Source organism: Zootermopsis nevadensis, unplaced genomic scaffold, assembly GCF_977971745.1.
Source record: "Zootermopsis nevadensis isolate Lab colony 2312 unplaced genomic scaffold, Znev_1.0 Znev_ptg000017l, whole genome shotgun sequence".
In the NCBI taxonomy this organism is placed as follows: domain Eukaryota; kingdom Metazoa; phylum Arthropoda; class Insecta; order Blattodea; family Termopsidae; genus Zootermopsis; species Zootermopsis nevadensis.
Window position 1 is genome coordinate 4,888,168 of NW_028259149.1, and position 8,104 is coordinate 4,896,271.

Genomic DNA, 8,104 nt, shown 5'->3' on the forward strand with positions numbered 1-8,104 from the left:
CGTTGTTTATTATGGGAATAATATGAAACCCTTAAATGCACTCGTGAGTGGGCAGAATTACTCATAGTTGCAGCAGATGGCGAACATGAAGAAACCTTGAAACAGTTAAGTGAACTGTTCACTTTCAAATTTTACAGTAAACAGTGCAGCAGACTGGCAAAACACAATGGACAATGGACTTCTATCCTTTTCTATACTTGGAATCAAATTCTTTGTTCGGACAGACTTACTCAGCCTAGCAACAGTTCATCTGAATCCCTGGCTCTGAAGCGAAATAAGTTTGTGCTTGAAATGAAACTGACTTTATACGGACCTTCACAAAGATCATTTTCATTATAAGAGAATCAAGACGTCTTTTGTCATTCCTGATAATAAGGCAGTCTGTGGAAAATGTATTCAGAAAAGAAAAACTTTCTGTAGCTTAGATCAACAATAATATAAACTGGGGTTCAGTTTCGTCTGTTCACAGAGATGTCAGCAGAATATCCTCTTCAGAATTTGATGTAGTAACAATACACTTCGTTTTAATCAATTAATAATTGTCTTATTTCGTGTTGTGTCGACCGTCCATTCTTTGGTAATATGCTATCAGGAAATAACAACAGAACGACTTGTTTATCAGCACATCCAGTTTTAGGAACTTCAATTGCTGAAAATGTAATGTCATAAAGAACAACGCAGACGTCTGTTATAAAAATCGAGCTGCTTGTTTCGGTGGTAACGCTGGAGTCATGTTCGAGAAGTGTCCTGTTGGAATATCGGCAAGGTGGTAAAAATGTGTACCATCCAACAATAAATTACTCTGCATTGCCCACAGCAAGCATTTATGCGTTTCACGTGATTCCCAGAACAAATATAGACCACTTCCCTATGCAACATCAACCGGCTGATCCCTCTAGTGGTATAGTGTTTTCTTTGCGGTACGAACTAAATTCTTAAACATTATATAGACGAGTTTAGTGGTTCTGAAGGTTACATATAAGCTGCTCCATAATCAACTATTAGCAAACATACAGACATTTTATAAAAACAGAAGGGAAAAGGAGTAAATCGTAGAAGGAATTAAATAAATAAAGTAGGAAGAGGCAGATTCATATACATGCTATGTAGCTTAGAAAACGTCGTTAAATACGATAAAATGCAAACGATTCCCTGCAGGGAAAATTCGAAATGTAATTCATAGGTAAATTCCACGACATCATCATTCTGCAGATGCATGAGACGTGGGAAAAACTTTTCTTATGTTTTCAATTTATAGCTCCAAAGGTCAGAGTAAAATTCATATCCATGTCGTCATGTTTACTGAGTAGAAGACCTTATTTACATTCGAACGTTATATTTGCCAAGTTTCATATAGAATGCTGTTAACATATCGCAGGTTCTACAAACAGTGTCGTTCACTGCATACAAATTCTGTGGACCTCCCACGCGACTTTGTTATTAGAATCCATTCGCCGCATTTGAAATTCTAGTTCAACGTTAATTTCGTACAGTTGAATTCCTTACCAAAGAGCAGCAGACAGGTCAGAGGCGTTCATCTTTGATTTTTTTAGCTCACGACATTTAATGAATCAATGGTCACAAACAGAGAGATGTTTTACACGTCATCCGAATGGGTCAATTTTTATGTAAAATCGGGTCGGCTCATAAGAGAAATTAGACAATTCTGTCTTCTGAACTGTTACGCCGTGTAGTCTCGCCCTGATTATGGAGGCAGTAAGTACCTCTGAAACGTCCATTTTTTTTAAGAGACTGCACGGAACGACAACCCAGAAGACAGCCATCTTCACACTTGCCGCTGCGGGGAGCCTTAAATCTCAAAAACATTCTACAATTACAAGAAAATGCTATCAATTATTCGCACTTAACGAACAAACTTCGTACACGTACAAACTCAATTAAGCAAAATCCTTACTGAGAAGTTAATAACACGCTTAGCTAGCCAGTATATCAACACTACCTTTTATAGAAACAGAAGTTTCATACCGTGTTCACAAGAGCTCGCCACTGGTTCTCATCCTGAAACAAATGAATCCAGTAAACACCCTCATAACTTTTCTGTATTTCTTTAATATCCATTTTAATATTATTCTCCCCATCTGTGCCTTTGACCAAAAATACGTAATAATCGCGTTATTAATAAATATGTATGAAACGACATCACAAACTCTGACCACTATTCTAAGTCTCCAAGTGTTGATGTAATTCAAGTCGAATTTACTGATCTCGACTTAACACGACGAACCGCATACAGATTGCGTGACAATATTAAATAAGGTCCACGTGTAACGTCAACCACAGACCTATTAGCGATAATCTACATTTGTATTTCGTACATGTTTTCCGATCACAAAACTTTCTGTTTCATTTTGCATAAACTAAAAAAACAATAACACAAATCTGTATGATTAATAACAGGCTGACGACCACTGCTGAGGTCGGCGGGCCCCAATTTGCCGACCGCTGGTCTATGACATCGGACGATACTGGGGGACTTCCTAAGACCGGTAACGTTATGTAGTGCGAGGAAACCAAACGATAATCGACACAGGCCATGGAATGTTCTATAATGATAACATCCGCGCCGCTAACCTCTTAAATACGTAAATCCTGTGTACTAAATATGCCATGAAGGCACATGGAGGGGAGTGGTGGTAAACCTCCGCTCATTCTTAACCTCAGCACTGTCTGGAGATGTGTGATTAGTTTCACGCTCCGGCCTCCTTTGCTACGGGCTGGACAGGATGCGTGGACCCCAAAGCCGATTATTTCCTCAAAATACGTACACCACGATGACGTCCATTATTATTATTTAGTGTTCTGTCTGAGGACAGGTCCATATGAACAGGATCCTTCCATCCTTTTCTCGGACTGGGACCTGTTCATATACGTTCTTGGCAGATGATCCAGAAGTGGTTTGCCATTGCCTTCTTCTGTGTGTGAATGGAGTAATTGTTGGGATGCCACGGAGAAACCGGGGAAGCCCCGGAGGAAAACTCCGTGTTGCCTAGACCACGGCCTTGCCCAACAACACAAGTTATAAATTCGGACACCGCCGGGAATCGAACCCGAGACCCCACGATTACAAGGCCAGCGTTCTAACCGCTAGACCACCGTGGCATACCCTTTCCAAATTCGTCATCCATACAAGCATCTTACCATTCGACGCATTTCAATCTACGCAGTTGAATAAGAGTCTTTAAACATCCTAGAATGAATACGTCGAATGGCTTAGGGAGGTAGTTGGTAAGTGAAGGTCTAGTGGGGACCCAGAGTACTGCTTTGTGTTTATCAACTTGCTACATGACCCATTTCTACAGAATCCTAGCATGAACCTTTGATCTTTAGAAGAGTAATAGTACTGCAATCAAGTTTCAGGGCCCTGGGTCAGGGTACTGGCATGACCCTCACGACGAAATAGTAAGCTCTTCTCTCTGTTCACACCAAGACACATAGATTCCATCTACGGCGGCCCTTACAAACCAGCTCGAACCACTTCTTCCTCCCCTGCTTTAAAAGGCTTTTTGTGTAGTTCGTTTATGCATGCAAAAGGCAGCGGTGGACGTTTAATTAGACTACGTTTTACTGCGTTAAATGCGGGATTCAGTATCGTTATTTTTTAACTGCCGCATGTGTATTAGAAGATGCCGGAGAAAGAGAGAGAGAGAGAAGGTGGGTGGAGCAGCGATGTTCACTACTGTTTTAACGGGGAGGGGGACATACATTTTAATTTGCGGTTACGAAGGTCCCTAGGCAGTGCCCGCTCTTCCTTGTGGTAGAGATGGGTTTAGCAAAGATGAGGCATTTGGAAGTGGAAAAGTTGGGGCAGAAAGTGGGGTAGGGGAGAATTTGAGCAGGGTCTTACCGCGCTAGTGCAATTCTGAATTCTAATGCTAACCATGGAAGAGGTGCGTTTGGTAAAAATGTTTTTCCTGATATGAAGGGAATTCTTCAGGGCGGAAGTTTGATATCACTTTCAATGCTGCATGGAGGGCATGCAGTGCAAACAGAAATTTGGGTACCAAGTCAAGAAACTCGTCTAAATAATAGTTAAGAATTCAGTCTGTACCTCAAAGAAAACACAACACTTCCCCATTACAAAGATCGCCTGGTTAATGCTGTTTAAAGAAATACACGTTCTTTACAGTGAGAACGATGAAAGACTCATGAACACAAACTGCAGATTTAAATCTGGAGAAAAACAAAACATTTACTACTGTTTTAAAAAGTTAATATCTGTTGGCCATCAGAATTCATTAGGCTCAAGAAGAGTCTTTGAATTCAACCTAATAAGTGCATTACCACAGTCAATTTTCGAGTATTCCCACTCGGTGTCGTGTTTTTTTCTCAGTCCCTCGGTTATTTCTAGCAATACGGTTTAAGACAGACAACAAAAGCCCTTTTTTATACTTAGCATCCATTCAAAATTAATTACATAAAACGTATTACACATTCATTAAATCTGCGAAACTTGATAAAACGGACAAACTGCGTGACGTATTCGTAATTCACCTGAGGTCAGCAAGGTGTTCTGATCGACTAATGTCGCCACACCCTGACCGCCAACGCGATGACCTCAGTCTGTGATGACCACTTCGTCACCCAACCATCGCCACACACTACAACGAAAGGTACTTTCTTTTGCTACAGGAATCTCTTTTGTATCTATCAGAACTTCAACAAGGCAACACGTGCCTCCATCATCATCGCATTGATAACGGAGACACCTCTGAAACGTCTGCTATCTGAAAAATTAAGATAGATTACTTCAAAGACAGGTTTATGATGGTGTACATCAACGTCGTTCTTAGGACAGCCGTACTACAGGATAGAAAACGCGGTCATGTAGCAAGATTCGAACCCTAGATTCCAGTTTCCGGGGCCGATGACCGTAACGTCTCAGCCAGAAAGTTATTCTGGTAACCGACGACATTAATCTGGCTAACTTCTAAGTCGAAGAGAGGTTACTTACGAAAAAGTTTATACAAATAAAACACTTGGCGAACGTTTGGGAGATCAATAAGCAATAAACAGTTACAGACAAGCTAAAGAACAGACGCACTGAAGTGTTCCTTAACTTGATCGTATTGTTTTGTGTCCGCGATTCCTCTATTACTCAGCATTACCTCATTCTTCTCTTCTTTGGTTATACGTTCTCATTCGAGACTTCCCCGCCTCTTCTGATCAAACAGCTTCTATATGTCTTGTTATGACAGGAAATAACTCTGTCTAGAAAGTCGGATCATGTGACGTGGTTGTCTCTAATGCCTTTTTTACTAATTTTTTCTTCCGACTAAAAATGTATTTCGGATTCGCCCCATCTCACTTGCTGTTTCCAGGGATGAAAGTTTCACTTCGAGAAACCCGGTATCTTTTGCACTAAATAACAAGATCTGAGCAGCAAAAATACCGGAACAGAAAAATCTATACCGAATATAACACCGAATGACCATCAAATTTCACTGGACAAGTGCGCCGTTAGTGATGCGCGAGAAATGACTGAAATCAGGTTCTGACGAATGTCACTCTGGTAGCAAGAAATGCAAAATCAGCAACGGTGGTGCCTATGGTAAGGTCCGGCGGTCGTTTCTGTGTTGCTACGTTTGGTAGGAATCTGGCTTCAGACGCCGTGAAGATTCTTTTTAATCAAGATAATGCTGCAATAAACTCTATTGCCGTTTAACATAAAACAGGTTCATTACCGTCAAATTTCACGGTCATACGACGCGACTGCCATTATAATAGCGTTGCTCAAATGTTCCTAGTCTGGTACATATTTATAAGAAGACACGACAAGAATACGTGCAAACCTGAACGTCTGTGACTGCTGTGATTAAACAGAAACGCTGAAAACGCAATAATTTTGGTTCACAACGAGCATACTTCACTTCCTAGCTTCCTACGTATCTTAAGCCCTACTGTGAAGAAAATACCTATATGCCTTCTAACAATTCATCTTCTAATCCTGATTACATGTGGTGACCATACACCGAATGTTAAAGAACATTTACATCATGACAGTTGAAAGCTGTACGAAATGACGCTAGTGTGGTGTTACCACGACAACTCAAGTAGTTTGTTGCTAGGATACGACACATAAATCCGATAGCAGGTTCAGGGGTGACATCAACAAGATACAGTCTAAAAGTAAGTACAACTTAGTAACAGATATACAAAAACAAAGTTTGGTATTCATACAATCTATAAACGGTGCAACGTATGTGGGAACGACAATAAGAAATCATCTACTCATAATGAAAAAAAAGTAACAGAAGAAATTCGGGAAAATACTTATTATTCTTAACGTATCCTATACAAAACCTGCCATTAAAAAATTGAGGCAGAAGTGAATAATCCTTGTAATTATGAACGACAGGATCACATGCCTGAATTATACAGAACTGCCGGTTATCATTCGTAACCGGTTAATCACTTACCACGACCTCTTGCTTCCATATCCTCATTATTCGCCATCCTTTCATATCTAAACTACAGATAAAATCCTTAAATACGTCACGAACAAATATATTGAGGTTAAGAACACAAAACACAACTGACAACACACTCTATCGCAGTGCGTGCAGCCAGTGAGCCAAGAATCACAATTATTGTGTGACATTTCAAGTAATCACGCCAAAGAATATACAGGGTGATTCAAAAAGGACTTTACAACTTTGAAAGTGTATAGAAATTTATTCAGAAGGCTTACAGAATCCGTTGAGGTGGTATTTTGTAGCAAAACAAATCAAGTTTTACCTCAAACAGTCATTTTGGTTCGATGTGATTGCCATTGGTGATACTGCAGACATCCCACCTGAAATCAATTTCTTGCCAAACACGATCCAGCATATCTAGTGTCACCTCTTCAACTGCGGCGGTGATTCGAGCTTTGAGCTCAGTGAGATTGGCAGGTAAGGGTGGAACATACACACGATCTTTAATGAAACCCCATAAGAAAAAATCGAGAGGTGTCAAATCTGGAGAACGAGGTGGCCATGCTATCGACCCTGTTCGACCAATCCACCGACCTGGGAAACGGTTATTGAGGAAATCCCGAACTACTGAGGTAGTGAGGTGGTGCGCCGTCTTGCTGGAAGTGAATGCGTCCTTTTTGGTCATCTTCGTCTAACTGTGGCATGAGTAAAATTTTCGAGCCATTTTCAAATGCACTGCCGCTTGCGCTCGCAGTGACGGAATTCGGAACTACAGCACAATGTGAGTCAAACTTGATTTGTTTTGCTACAAAATGACACCTCAACCTATTCTGTAAGCCTTCTGAATAAATTTCTATACACTTTCAAAGTTGTAAAGTCCTTTTTGAATCACCTGGTAAATATGCGACGTGTAGTCTGGGCGATCGTCCTGATGATGGAGGCAGTAAACATACAAAACGTCGGTTACATCTACCAGATTACATGGCACAATATACCGTCTTCAGTCACAACAATCTAGCATTTGTTGTTTCATAAGTGGAGACGCGTTAAGAATGGAAGACTTTGTACTTACTATACTAGCGCCATCAGAAAAGACACGGGCAAAAATGTAATGAATAACATGGCCAGCCCCGAGTTCAGATCTGAAAACATAAAATACACAATGAGTTTGTTACAATGTCTGTAAGGGAGCATTATTCCGATCCGAAACTACGTTACATGAATCAAACACATAATTTTATAGTTACCAAAAACATAAACATGGCACATCATAAAGAATATTACATGGGATAAAATATATTAGATGTCTTTATGATCTACAATTTTCATATGAAGTAATTTTCAATTTGACAAATATTTACAATAAAATTAATTCCGTAATAAATTAACGCTACGGTAAATCCCAATACGGAACACGGAATGAAAAGCCTCAAAGAACAATGATTTCAGAATGCAATTTCTCCATTCTTGTTTGAAAAGCGTATTGTTTCGAAGCTGAGAGTTAAAATTCCAGCTGTTCATGTTGCTATTTCAATGCAAATATTTATAATAAAAAAGAGATTTCACTGTACTGCCAGGCATTCAAATATTAGAAAGAATTCCGTTTTATTACAAATATTCTGGTTACGTATTGGAAATTTTAATTGTTTTTTGTTTATAAAACGCAATAT